The sequence below is a fragment of the Lathamus discolor genome, chromosome 8, assembly GCF_037157495.1.
Source record: "Lathamus discolor isolate bLatDis1 chromosome 8, bLatDis1.hap1, whole genome shotgun sequence".
Classification (NCBI taxonomy): Eukaryota; Metazoa; Chordata; class Aves; order Psittaciformes; family Psittacidae; genus Lathamus; species Lathamus discolor.
In genome coordinates, this window is record NC_088891.1 from 5,756,052 (window position 1) to 5,771,072 (window position 15,021).

The 15,021-nt window shown below is 40.7% G+C and overlaps 1 long non-coding RNA gene across 1 annotated transcript; it reads left to right on the forward strand.

Moving 5' to 3' along the window:
- The first annotated feature begins 11,504 nt into the window (after positions 1 to 11,504).
- LOC136018999 (uncharacterized) lies at positions 11,505 to 14,566 on the forward strand. Its single transcript, XR_010614695.1, has 3 exons — positions 11,505 to 11,678; positions 13,054 to 13,154; positions 14,509 to 14,566. It is a non-coding gene; the product is annotated as an uncharacterized LOC136018999 (long non-coding RNA).
- Positions 14,567 to 15,021: the final 455 nt, after the last annotated feature.

The following is a 15,021-nucleotide window of genomic DNA, read 5'->3' on the forward strand; positions in this document are numbered from 1 at the left end:
GCAGGGAACCCTTTTGCTTATACATGCTTATATCATGTTTTCTTTGTCCACAACATCTTAACAGTATTCCTCCCTCTTTAACTGGAGATCTGCTCATATCTTCGTGTCCTTTAATGAAGAATCACCACCTTGTTAGGCTCACTCTGTCTTGATGTACCTTACTCCTACTCAGACTGAAGTTGCCCATAGGACTGATATCCTATTGTTGGGTTTTTTTTCTCAGATAATTTTTTCCTATTTATAAAAACTCTTCGAATTTCTCTCCTCCTTTTCAGTGGGCTGGTTTCCCCTCCTCAGCTTGGGGTTCTCTGACCATTTAATACACATATTCTTTATTTCACTACTTTTAACCAATGCAGTCTGAGGACAGAGCCCTAGGGACCCTGCTCAGTATCACTTTGCATTTTGACCCCGATACATTACCTCTGCAATGGTTCAGATATGCTTTTCTACATGGTCCTTTTGTTTGCTTGTCCCAGTCAGGGAGTAATTTTCCTGGAGATCTGGGGAGTGGTGTAAAGGCGCAGATTTCAAAGCAGTATGTCACTTTACCCTAGCTGAGGATCCGTTTATTTCCCCTCTCCCATTGAATTCCTTTGTCCTGTTGCCCTGTGTATAAAGGCAATATGAATAACCCTGAGCCATGTGGAGGGGGAGGTTACTGTGACTCACACTACCATGCTTTTTTGTTCCCCCTTTGGTGCTGTATTGCCTAGTGCATGTCCTCACTCCTGGCTCTCACCACAAAAGGCAGCAACAATCAAGCAAACCTCCGAATGAGTAATCTGCTCACAAAGAGCCCTTTGAGCTCACAAAGTAGTTGCAGGGAGGAAACGTCCCACTGGGGAACCAGGTGGACAGCAAACATTCGCTTTCCATTACAAATGAGTTCAAGGGAAATGGAGTCACCCCAGCATGGGATGCCAAATCCGTATCCAAAGCTACTTCCCACCATCCAAGCCAAACATACTTCCCTTTCTCTCCCTCCCCATCTCCCCTCCTTGTTTACAAACACGTTTACAAGTACTTGATAGGTGACCTTATTTACTTAGTAACCTGTGGATTCATTTATCTTGAAATTAGCAGGTAATGAACTGGAAACCCTCAACAACCCTCCCACTAATTAACATGATAATAAGATTGTTTTGCTACAGAGGTACAATTAGCATGTATGAGCTAGAGGAGGAGAAAGATCAATAAAATGTCTGAAGGGTACTAGGAACCAGTCTCAAGAAGAGAACAAAAGAAAAGAGCTTTATGGGGTTACAACAGCAGCAACAACTTACGGGCCTAGTGCTTTAAAGATATCCAGGGCAGTGGTCCTCTTTCCATTAGGTTGCCTGCAAGTAGGCTGGGAGGAGCTACTTCTAGCATATACTACAACTTGTCATTCAGAGTAAGTTAAGGATTTGCAAGAGTATTCTAGCCAGTATGGTAAAAAATGTGGAGAAAAAAAGAAAGGTTGGAGAAAACCCCAAAATATATTTATGACATCTGTCTATAAATACAACATGTGTTGGTGAAAGGGAATGATGTAGAGTCATTTACAGCTCATAATCATGCAAGGACTTTCAGCATGTGTGCTGAGAAGCCTCTCTTTGCTCTTCAATTGACTTTAAGGATATCACTTGGGTAAGTAATGCTTAAACATAAATCTTTGCAAGATCATGCCTGTACATAGGGAATTGAATGGGAAATAGCAAGAAAAACTGTGCAACAGGTTTAATAGCCTCTCTTTGTTAAGTCAGGTCAGTTTGGCTGAAGGGAGTTATGGAGAACTCCCATGTAAAGCTGGTGTGCAGCTGGAAAGAGCTGACTTTGCCATCCACATATGTCTGTATCCCAAAAACCCTTGCTTAGGTGAAAGCAAGAAGCACCAAAGCAGGGATATTCCTTTTCAGAGCAAGGAATATGAAACAAATGGGAGGATTTTTCTAAGTTCACAGTTGCCTGCCTACTAATGTATTTCCATTTACCACAGAGTTAATTTAACACATCTGTGGCTGTGTTGTGGGGAGAGGAGAGATACACAGCTGAGATGCATGACACGGGTGGACGCAAACATGGCATGGGAATTAGTGGGCTGATGGAGAGAAAAGAGTATGGAGGTATGGCCTTGTTAGTCCCTCTGTATCCTTCTGTGAGTAAATCCACACCTAATAATTGAAAATAAAGTATGAAGTAGTACTGCAGCGCTTGGTGCACTGTAAGAAGTTGAGATCAAGAGCCAGCAACCTGTACTACTGCCATTTTATGCAGATATTGCTGGATAAATGAAGAAATCTCATTTTCAGTTTGGAGGAGCTTCATTTAGACCCCTCCAGGTCTCAGTGAAGCCTAATAGGATTCTTTATTTATTTTGTGTGTTCCCATAAGTATTGGCTTCTCTACACAAAGCCGTATTTTGCCCCAGATGACTTGGGAAATGAGATCATTCACAGTTGCTTGACGTAAATGGTGGGTGCTGAAGGCTCAGATCTGGCCCCAAGCTTTTTCCCTCACATCTGGCTTAACCCCACGTTTGTCCTCCCCATCTGTACCTACGCCTTCTGTCACCTCTGAAACTTTACATTGTGCAGCACATTTTAGCACAGACACCGCTGAGGAATTTGGGATAAGTTGCGCATCTGGAATACAAGTCTTCAGGTAGCGCTGACAACTGCAGTGAATATTTTACCATAAATACGATTTTTCGAGCGCGTGTTATTCATCAGTCATTTGAGTTCACAGAATATTGTCTCCCAGTATTCTTTGGAGTGCAAGAGAGGAAGGAAAACTATTAATTACTTTTGATTGACGTCTTCCATTTGTGTGTGTGTAGGGGAGGGGGTTGTTGTGCGTTTTGATTTAGTAGAGCCTCAGGTTTGAATTGGGTAAACTGACACCTTGCAATCTGATCTGACAGCCCTGCTTTGTGTGGGAGTTCATACGGCTCCAAAATTTCGGCTGTGAGACTTTTCTGCGTGAGCAGTCATTTTATTAGAAGTTTTGACACCTTTCCTAACAGGGATCAGTGCCCGCTGTGTGAACGGAAACACCAAAAAGAGCATTGTGCGATGCAGAGTGGGGAAAGGGAATGAAAGAAGTTCTGTAACCAAATAGTTGAAATTAGCTTCAGATAAAGATCTTTGAAGAGTTTACCTCACAATAATACTAGTGGGACATGGGGGGCCATCCCACTGTAATTATTGTCATGGGTTTATGTTATGGTTTGAAAATCACAGATGCCCACTCAGGTTTGTTATGTTTTGTTCCTCACTGAACCTGCCTGTTTTCTGCTGTTTATTTTGGGTTTAACTGTTTATGGTTTTCTCCTGTAGGAGGGCAGCAGCACCTTTGGTTTGTTCCAACTTTGTGGCTTGAAATTTGCAACTAATTTGTTGACGCCAGGCTTTGAAACTATTGTCTGTACCTGTATGAGGTACACCAGCTACCTCAAGAGGTCCAGAGCTCATTAGTGCTACAGATTGTGCCCACCTCTGCTGCTACTGATGGGACTGAGGAAAGGGGAGAGCTGAAAAACCACTGTTATTAAATGATTTTGTATTTTTGAAACAAATAAACCCTGGCAAGACTCACTAGAAGTGTCCTGCCTCCATGTGGGGTGCGTCTGGGTAAAGATAGTTGACCAAGTGGAAATACATTAAGACTGATTGCAGCAAGCAATGTGAGAGTCAAGGATCTGACTCTGGAGGTGAACTGTGCAGAGGCTGCACCTCAAAGAACTGATCCAGTCCTCAGCATAATGCGCAGACAGATCCTGCAAACCTGGTCTTCTGCTTTCATTTTGTCCTGTTAGCTAAAAAGCTGAGTTTTTTGCTTGCCTGAACATGAGCTTGGATGGGAAAACCATGAGAATCGGTTACCTCTGAAATTTCCCATCTGTCTATCACATCCCTGTCATACCCTTTCCATTGACTGGAGGTTTGTTGAACAAATTTTGGACTCGGGAGATGTGAAAACAAAATGTGATCAATTGTAAAACTAGACTGAGTGTTTTGTGGGGAGAAAGCAGGCTGATTACCCCCCTGCTCCTATTCACCTGCTCTCAGCTAGGTTGATAAATACCTGCAAAGCCCTTGCTAGAAAAGTTCCTAGGAGTTCATTGTAATGAGCAATCCTTCTGGCCTAGATTTGTATCTTCCTTGAGAATAGGTGTAATTTTAGATCTGCTTTGCAAGCTCTTTTTTTTTTTCCTTTCCCCCCTTTCTTTCCAATGCTTCTCAGTACAATAGGAATCTTGTCCCATGGTGTGAAGCCCCTGCAGAGTTATAAAATTGTGTCACCTTCCCTGCCTCTCTTATAAGTTACTCTAAGTGACACTATTAAAAAGAAAAACCACAGGATCTCCTGGGATCAAAACAATGTCCTGTTGTTATCTTAACACCACTCCGTTTGGCTTTTTTGGCTTTTACCTTTCATTTCCTACAGCTCTAAGCAAGCAGAGCTTGCCTTGCATTGTGCTTCATTCCATGCATGCATTTTCTCAGAGAAGATGCTTTTATTTCTGAAGAATATGCTGGGTGGCCAGAGGTTTCAGATTTCTTCAGCAGGGATTCATCTCTTCTAGGAAGGGGGGAGGTTGGACAGAACAGGCCAGCTAAGAAACTTTCATCTCTGTGCAAGAAGGGAGGAGAGACTTAGATGCTCATCGCTTCCTCAGATGAAGATTTAAGCTCAAGTATTAACTAATAAACTCCCTATCCCGTGGGAGTTGAGACGGTGCATGGGGGAGGGAATGGTTTGAACATGTGTGAGTTTCCCACTTTGAGCAGGAGTTTTGCTGGCCTGGAAAATGTAATGTATTTTTCCTTGCAGATGCTCTGGAGTGTGACTCACAAGCTTTTGCAGCTCAGATGGTTTTGCAGAATGAGCTACCAGCAACCCCTTTGTCCTTTGTGTGATATTATTGAATAAGCTCAAGGTAACTCATACCTTAGAGCAACTACTATTGTAAATTGCTGCAATTGGTGTTTTCACACTTGTTTCCCATCTGTTTGCAGCAACAGAAGTTATCTGTGCAAGAACAGATTTATTGCTGTGTGAATGCCCTAGTCCAGAATACATCTACATGTTAGACACCCTTAAGTCTATTTGGATGTGTGATGTGTTCAGTTGTATTTTCCATGTTACACATTTCTGCAATGTGATTTTATTTGTAACTTGAAGATCCTATTATATATTATTATAACTTGAGGATGGAACTCTTCCTAATGCTACCTTGTGCTTATTGTTTTTGACCCAAAACCCCACAGAGTGCCTGACAAATGCTAAATGGGTTTACCAGAGACCCTGAAGGTCATTAATTATAGTTATATCCGTTTTATACATATGCTAAGTGAGGGTTTCAGTAGTTTTTACTAGAGCATATGGTGACTTGGTACAGTGCATGTGTGGAGTGGAGACAAGCATCAAAGTTTTCTGCTAATCTACAAAATCTCCCAACAAACAGGGTAGTGTCAGCCTTGCAGCTCATGCCCTTGGGGACTGGGCATAGAGAAAAGTACCAATTTTCTTGGGAGGAATCTGAGATTACACAGCCAACAGTTTTACAGCAACCTGGAGCTGTATTATCCCATTGCACAGAGCTGTCCACAATTGAAAATGGGAAATCCCACCCTGCAGTATGTGTCCAGCGCTACTCTTTCTGAGAGGTATGCACTAAGCTATAGCCAGGAGCAGCTGCAAAACTCATGTGCAAGAGGGTCCTCAAAATAGGAATGATGAATCAGTCCCAATATTATTTGCAGTTTGGGTTTTGAGTCATGGTTTTTAGCCCTTCTGGAAGAAGAAGAACTCTAGAACTTCAGCATCCCCCATTTTGCCTGGCATGTTTCCCAGCCACCATGGTAACTGATGCCATAAATGGCATGAATCTGAAGAAGCAGTATGTTGTGGGCAATCTCTTTTTGTTAATGACAGTTTTAGCCTCTAAACTTCCAGTGTCCATTTCCAGCAATGGAAGATGTTGAAGTTGATGTGCAGTTCCTGGCTCTTGGCTGATAAACCCCCGTATGAAACCAGCCTTTCTAGCAGTCAAAGCAGAAAGGTGAGTGCAGTCTGACCCCTTGTTTCTACACAAAGACTTCTTGTGATATGCATCTCTAATATTTTCCCTTTTACCTTTGTGTGACATTCCTGAATGTTTTGAGGTTGCTTTTTTTTTATTTTAATTAAACATGACTAAACAATGATTCTCTGGGTGGGAATCATTCTTCCTAATAACCACAGTGCGCATACTAACTATACTGAAAATAAATCTTGTATCTGACTAGTTAAAAATTGCAGTGATTTGTTGATGCTTTTTACCTGTCACTAGTAAGATATAAATATAAATAAGTAGAATTACATTTAAAATATCCATCACTTCACATATGGAGAATGGCAATGAGTGGGCTGTAATAATAAAATATACTTTATAAGTGTCATAATCATTCAGACACCGGGAACTCATAAGCCACAGATCTGACATTCAGATGATGAATTGTGATTTTGTTTTAAAAGCCAGACATGTCAACTCCATGCGCATATTGGGAATTGTAGTTCAAGTGACCTCTGCTAAAACACTGACCTTAACAATGACTTTGTTTTACATTTCCCAGAAACTTTTAAAGTAGGTGTGATACCTTCAAAATGCAGTTGTTGCACTAATATTAATATAAAGTAATTTGAAATATTTTTGACACATTTGTTGTGGTCATATATTATATGACACAAAAATGAGATTCAGTGAATGGCTTAAAATTAATTCTATTTTGGGGTCTTGGTAACATCATAAACCCCTTGAGATTCACCTGTGTGATGTATAATGTCACTGGATAAGAAGATATTCTTCTAAAACTCCACAGCTCATCCATTCTTGCATGCAATAAATAAATACATTAAATATACATACGGATGAGTGTTTGTATTGGTACATATGAAAGGGGATTAGATAACACTCAAGGGAGACTCCATGGACTGTAGGGATCTTAAATCTGATGAAGGAAGGTTGATTCAGTGGACTTCAGAGACCTGGATCTGCACCTGTTTCTGCTGCAAGTTCCTCCTATCTGACCTTGGACATGCCATTTAAACCCAAATATTAAAGTATTTAGGCTTCTGATTCCTGTTGAGATGCCCAATTCATGCTGATTTCAGTGGGAATTTAAGATGTGAAAAGGACCTGAACACTAAAATAGCTTGAAAGATCAGGGCTATTTCTCTGGGTTTCAATTCCGTACTTTTAAGATGGAGATACTACTAATTCACAGGGACTTTGCTTGGGTGAGAGCATAAAGGATCATTAGGCAGCATGGTGCTGCAAGCTGTACAGATGTGTGAAGTTCTGTCACTGATTCCCTATGAATAGCTGCATACTCTATATAGATAGAATTATATCAAATGAAAACACAATTAAGATCCAGAATTGGAGATGATTGGCATAACAAAGCTGAGATTTACTGCTTCCTTCACCAGACCAGTGCAGGTTGTAACACAAATCATGCCTCTTAGCCTTCAATTTGATAAACTTTCAGCTATTTTGACATGTAGAGCCAACTGCAGCCCACTCCATCCTGACAAAAAGAGCCTAACAAATGGATTTTCAGTCACCCACTGAACAGAGCTAGATGACAGATCTACATGAAATCCTTTTTGGAAGGAAGGCAGCCTTTTAACTTGATTGATGAAATTATATCTAAATCTGGTAGATTTGGGACTTCAAAGGCATTTTTGCCTACTTAGGGCATCCCAGATGAAGGGAGTATGCTATTTGTACCAAACTCCCATGCTCAAGTGGTTTGCAAATTGACCCCTTTGTAATAGGTTAAAGGTTCCGTGCTAGATAACGGTGGTTCATTTTGATTAATTATGTCAGGGAATTAATGTATGATTACTAACTTTTAGCAGACCCTGCTCTTTCTGACCTCGAGCTGCTTGTTTGTGTGGCTGGTTGTAATTTTCGACCAATGGGTTACGAGAGGTCACTGTGTGGTCAGCATATTTTAAACAAAGAAAAGAGAGGTGGGGAAGGGGGAGCAGAGAAACAGCAATCTCAGATCAGAGTGGGTGGACTACAGTTTACTGGCCTGACAGGGGAGATTTGTTAAGTGTTTTAACAGTAGAATTTTATACATTTACCCTTTCCAATAAAATATTCTTCTGAAGAACTAAAAGAATGGCCTGGAAAGATGTTGGGTGGATAATTTAACAGTTGAATGTTAAGCCCATAATTGCACTTCATACTGGTTTCAGTAGTAGAGAACCTTGTTAAAAAATAAATTGGGCAGTGCTCTGTTTAGCACTTGGATTGGTTGAAAGCAAGGCTGGAAGCTTCTTGTTAAGCCAATGCCTGGGAAACTGCTTACAAATGTCCTGACCAATCACTGAAGAGTTAGCAAAGGTTGATAAAACAAGGTTTTGCGGGGATTTAGCTCAATTTCATGTTTGAAACTCTTGGGCGAGTATGTGAAGTCATCTGAGAGTTTCTAAAGGCTAGAAAGGATATATGTGAGACCAAATCCTGTAAGAAAACCTGCACGCTGAATCAACTGTATTCACTGTGTTTAATACTGTATTCAATGGAATTGCTCATGCTGAAAGTGAAGACTATGCCTAGGTATTTACAGGACATTAGCTGTACTATGAAAATCGTGGTAGACTACTGCGTAGATGAAGGGACTAGGAACCAGGAGCTTTAAATTCTTCCAGTCCTTGCACAAACTTGTGGTGTGATTCTGTGAGGGATTTTGAGGCAGAGAAATCTAAGCACATACTTTTAAGGCAACTAAAGTAGAAATTGAGCTTTAAAGATACTGTATAAGAGCCATTGGATAAGGGATACTTATGACTTCTGAAGATCAAGTAATGCTTATTGTTAGGCCTAAACAGAATTAAGTAAACAATAGCAAATGTAAAAACCAAATTGCTGTTATCTTACCTGGGCCTCAGTCTTATGTTAAAAATGGGTCTAAAATTTCTACCTTGTTTATAGGAACTCCAAGAGGCTTAGTTCATTAATGTCCGCTCTGTGTTTTATGGTCCTTAGATGAAAGGCACTGCTGATGCTTAAAGAATGATTATTATTACAATACTTGTTCTAAGAACAATAGGCACATTTGTTTTATTTTCCACCAAGCCCCTTCAAACACCAGGGTGTCCAATTAAGCTGCACTCAGAATAAGGGCTAGGGCTTTGTTGAAACTTTTCCAGTTTGCTTTGGAAACCCCAGTTTTATTCTGCTCTTGGTTTGCCTATATGGGGCTGTCTAGTCGGCTTTGGATCTCCTTAGTTTTGTTGTTCCTTGTAAAAATGTGTTTTTGCCAAACTATTTATGCATTTTAAGTGAGAACATTATAAAAAAGCTTTGTAAGAGGAGAAAGGGGTGCTATTTGTTTTAAAATATATGGTATTATTTGGGCCATGAAAAGACATTCAGAGCTAAAAAGATGTGAAATTCACAGAGAGAGGGGAAGAATTTAAAGTAAGAAAGAGATGAGAAAGGTAAGGACAATGAATGTGGCAAGAAGACTGTGTATGGAGACAGATAGCAGTGATGCCAAAGAAACAGAGAAGCTGAAGAAAAGAGAAGTATTTGAAGCTGTGTCTGTATATATACACATACAAACATATGAAGCTTCATACATGTCTGTTATGGTTTGCTAAAATTGCCTGGTTCTTTGAAAAATCACCTCATACAAAAAGAAGACAAGAAATAAGATTTAAGATTTGTTTTGGTGGTACTGGAAAAAGCAAATCTCAGTCAGATTTCAGCAGACTGAGCTCTGCTAATCAGTCGGCACACAGCTGATCATTGCTGCTTACCCTGCAGCTTTTACATGCCAAACCACACTGAGTGTAATTCAAACTAGTGTCTTTTGCCACTTAGTAAAGGAAAAACTTGTGTCAGGCTAACAGTTCCTGAAGCCAGTGTCCCATTCACAGAGGGAGCTATGGGCTGATACTTCAGGCTGGAGTAACCTACCCTGCATCCTGACCCTGCTCTGTGAGTGACAACCAGGAATTCAGTTTCCTACTCCCTGCTTTGACTATTAGGCGCAATTGCCTCTTGAGCTCTTCATTTAATGGAAAGTCTCACAGCTGCTGTCAGAGCATGAATGTCACTATTATTTACTTATTTAGTCATTTTACAGTAGTGTTAGGGATCTCGGGCAGGTTGTTGTACACACATTTAATAAATGGCAATCCTGCCTCAAATGATTTACAATCAAAGCTGTTGATTCAGGAAAGTACTTGCACATACATGCTCTTCAAATAATCACTAAAGCACATGCTAACTTGCTGTCATACATCAGATGAGAACATCCTTCAATGCTATCTGTCCAGAATTATGTTCTAAGCTGAAAATACAACAAGCTGTGGGAAAATTAAGAGTTTGGGGGAAGTAAGGATTTCAGGATGTGCTAGCAGTGTTATTTTCATCTGGGATTTATAAGAAAGTGAGATTTATGCAATCATGTCTGTCTATCTACCTCTAATAACTCTTAAACTTGGACAGCATCAACCACACTTAGCAGAAGGATAGGCACTGCTGGATTAAATGTGGGTCTCTGGGCACAAGCACAAAACCCTCAGTTTATGCAGTCCCTGAAGTGCATCTAGTGCTTGAGTTTGCATGGCACCCAGGTGGCTGGAATTGCTCACTATGGAAACAGGCACCACCATGCTTTTAGCCACATGAGAACCCATACTGCAGAAAGGTCAACATATCATGTTTTAGAAGTTCCACTTCCCAGGGAATGCTGGCTTATTTGTTTTTGAGCATAAGGGGATGACTTTCTGAGCCCTTTGAAGGTGAAGGGAATCTGGTGTTGCTTCCTATGGAGCTAGGATCTTACGCTGTTACAGTCTGTAGGGACAGAAAATATTTGTTTTGTTAACAGGGAAAAACAAAGCAAACTGGGAGCAACAGTCTTTGGGGCTGGTAAAGAATGTGCCAGGCACTGGTAGTTTTTTACATGTTTGTACATCCGAGACTTACATTTTCATGCTCTTGTGTGTGCCCAGATTCTGGTGCTTGCACATGCTCTGGTTAAAGAACAACTCCGAACAATGCTCTTTAATTTAACAATCTTAATAAGCACATGGGGGAAGTGTCTTTACTGTATAGGCACAGACAATGCTACATGCTTCAACATGAAACATAATTAGGGTGTGCAGTTGAATAAAGGGGTGAGGGGGAACGGGACATTTCTTTAAAAATGAGAGCAGAGGTGACTTCCAACAAAACTTCAAAACCAGCTTGGCTAACAATGAACATAGCCCCATTCTTTTTAATCATCAACAAAATCTATCACACATGTTCTTTCAAGTAAAGTTTATTAGAAAGAAATTGCTACTAGAGAACCACATGTGAGCTCTGACTTGGCAAGGTCAGGCCAGGGCAATAAACCCTTGAACTTTACAAATATGCAAAGCTGACATAAATAACAAATTAAACCCAGCCAGGTGTAGAGCTGCAGCGAGCTGTTTGCCAGAAAGATTCAAACTCTGGCCGGCGTGACCTCTGTTAGCTTGTGTGGAGAGTGGGTGCTTATCTCCTTGGCTTCTTGTCCTTTAGGGTTCATACCTGTGGGCTCAGGTCACCTTCTTCTCATTAGCTTAGAAAAATTATATCACTTCATTAGAGGTGTTTGTTCAGCTTCTGAGTGTCCTCAGGCGTTTGGATGCTTTGCTGGGTGAGTGCTGATTTTGTCAGAGCTGGAGACTGGGTGGTTTGGGTCTTCTTTGAGGGATTAGTCTGGGATCAAGAGAGCGCGTAGGTGCAGGATTTGGTGAGATAGGATGGGAAAAAGAGGACTGGGGTCTTTGACCGCTGTACAGGGTGATATTGTACCCCAGATTGTTGAAGTCTGGAAAGTAGTAAACATAAATGGACCACAAGCTGGTTCTGTGAGCCCTCTGAGAGCTGCTGCTCGAGTAGCTCACAGAATAACGCAACACCCCACTGCTGTTTTGGATCAAGCTCTAAGAGGTGCTTTAGAAAAAAGAGCTGATCCTTGCACCAGTTTTAGCCATATCTGTTCCAAATTCCCTGGGCAATCAGGACTTCATTAGAGGTGCAATTCTCACTGCAATCAATTGTTGTATCATTCTGAGCATCACTGCCAGATTTCCAGAGGCATTCAGCAGCAGATACACCATCTCAGCAGGGTTTTCAAATGTCTCTTAAGCGCATTAAGCACCTAACTTCCACCGAATGCTCAAGGGGTTTTTAAAATCCCACTATATGTCTCTCTGCATCTTGCTCTTAAACAAGTGCTTAATTTTAAGTGCAGGTAGTTTCATTGATGTGTATAGCACTACTTGTGTGGTTAAAGTTAAACATGTGCTTAAGTGTACAGTTAAACCATGGCTGGAATGGCTGGGGGAGGAATTTGATGCAAACATACAGTGTTTTAAATATAAATGTTTTACTGGTGGACCTTGATTTTTGGATACTAGTCTGAGGCAGAAGCAGTGCAAAAGAAATGCCTCTTTGACTTGAAAATTGAAGAAATTTGCTCAAAAATGGAATAATATGACACACTGGGATATGAGGTTCTACAGAACCCCTTTACAAGTGTAACTAGGCTTTACAATAGCTTTGCCATAATTATTTTGTCTTTTTTATTACGTGCAAATCTAGACCTCTTACAAAATCACTTGCCCTGAGAAGCAATGCTCTGTAGTGACTACTGAGCTGTAGGGTCATCTTGAACAACGGATTTCACCTTTCTGTGCTTCTATTTTCCCTCCCACTGTCTTTACTATTTATATTATATGAACACAGGGGCAGGGATGGTCTCTGTGTTTGCATAGCTCTCTCTGTAATGATGGTGTCTCTCTGCTGGGACCACTCAGTGATGTCGTTAGTAAAACCTAGTGACTTTCTTGCACAATGAAAACAACAGTAGGAATAAGCAATCAGGGGAAAAAAAGACCCCTCTTTCTTAGTTACTTCGGGTTTTAGTTTTGTTTCTGAGTCACAGGTTAGGTCTCTTCAACACATGAGGTCTATATAGACTTGTTAAAGAGATCTGTCCTGATAAATGGGTCGGATGCTTTTTATAGAGTTCTCCACTGGGTCCACTCTATCATAATGAAGCTTCAACACAGGCCTCCACAGAGCTCCAAGAGAGAAATCCAGGAAGGAGAAAGTGAAGGGAGATTGGGTGAGTTTACACTATGTGTTAAGTGGAAGAGCTGCAAAGAGGTTGGGAGACTTGTCATGACATGCAATTAAAGGCTCCTCTGGGAGTGTCTGTATAAACTCTACATATAGCAGAAAGAAAACAGACAGCTGACAGTTGCACTGTGAAGTCTTAGAAGAATATACAGTGTTCACTGCTGACACTCAAAGGCAATTTTGCTGAGTTCTGTGAAGTCTAAACACTCTTACTTGGAGTTAAGGACGATTTCTGTCAAAGAAGAGCTTGAATTTCTATTCTAGTTGTTACAAGTTATCTTCTAGGAACCTCTCTTGAAATGAACTTGACACACGCTTTGTTTTAGTTATGTTTCATTTGATGAAGGCCCTCGCTAGAGCTTTTTTGCCTTTGCTATTGATTGTGGCTGGAGCATGTGACAGGTATCCTATCTGCCCTGTTCCTATTCAGGTAACATTCTGTGACTCTTGGGCTGGGATTTTGTTGTGTGTCTTAGATTTTCTACCCAGATTTTCTACCAGATTTTATCTGTGTGTGACACATAGAGGAGTGAAAATGGGGAGATACAGGCTGAAAACAAGTTCTGCATGACTTTGAGTCAAGGGAGCAAATAAAGAGACAAGGGAGCAAATAAATCTTGCCCGGAAGGTCCCAGTTCCTCAGTACCTTGAGAACTGTGTTGATGGTTGAGGCTGCTGGAAGGATGAGAAGAAACTTCTGATCTACCAACTCCTTTGGCCACCTTTTCCTTCACAGTGTTGAGAAAGCTGAATGAGTGTCTGAACTGGTTTGACTACTTGACATATATAATTAGAAGGAAATCTCCACAGGTCTGCTGTGGCACTTGTGGTCAAAATGAAAAATAACCTGGCATAGTCAGTGGGGACAGAAATCCAAACCTCTATCAATCTTATTTAAAGTGAGAGCTTTAACCTATGTTTCTCTTAGTGACGTGAGTGAGATTCTCAAGCAACAGGCTGTTGGCTATTTTGGTAAAAGCCCACATTAAACATGATGCTTCAATGGGTCAGTATTGTAAGGTGGCTTCTATTTACTCCAGGAAGATCTCTGATCTGCGTCAGGTAGCCTGTTGTTCCTCTGATTCCTATAGCTACCAGAACAAAAGGGAGGAAGTCACTGGCCCAAAGAAGTAGACAAAGAAATAGCCATTTCTTTGACTTCTTTTATCAGGTCCTTTATAAAAAAGGAAGCAAGATGTAGAGAACCTGAGCATCATTCACACCATCAGAGACATCACAAAATATTCTGGCTATTTGTTTTTGGGATGGGATGACTTTACTATACAAATACCTTAGAAGTCTTCTAGAAGAAACTCAAATAGATTTTCATTTCTTTCTAGATATAGGGGAATGGCAGATGAGAAGCAAACAACTTGGAATCCATCAGAGAATTTAGAGTGCAAATTTAATTTATACAGGAAGACTGTGGTGTTGGGAAATATAGAAAACTCTAAGTTTTGATGGTTGGACCAGGCTCAGAGCCTAAAGGCATATATCACTGAAGAGTATTAAATATTTAAAAGAAGGTTTATTTAGAGTCCTCAAAACTGACAGGATCTTAAATACAAGATCATATGGCAAGAAAGCTCAACATCATTCTTGTCAGGGTGAATTAACTGTGGTGCATAGCCCTGTATAAATAAGCAGCAATGGAAATTCCCAGCTTCATTTAAAGTCCCCAAACCCAAAATCCTCTTCACTCAGAGGATGAAAGAATAAAGCTGGGGTAGAAAGAAAGATTCAAGCCCTCTGAGCAATTTTATCAACACATATTTCTCAGGTAACTCCTCAATTATTTCAGCAGCAGAATACAGAAGAGTTGTATTTCAAGGGTCCATTGTTTATTGCCAAGT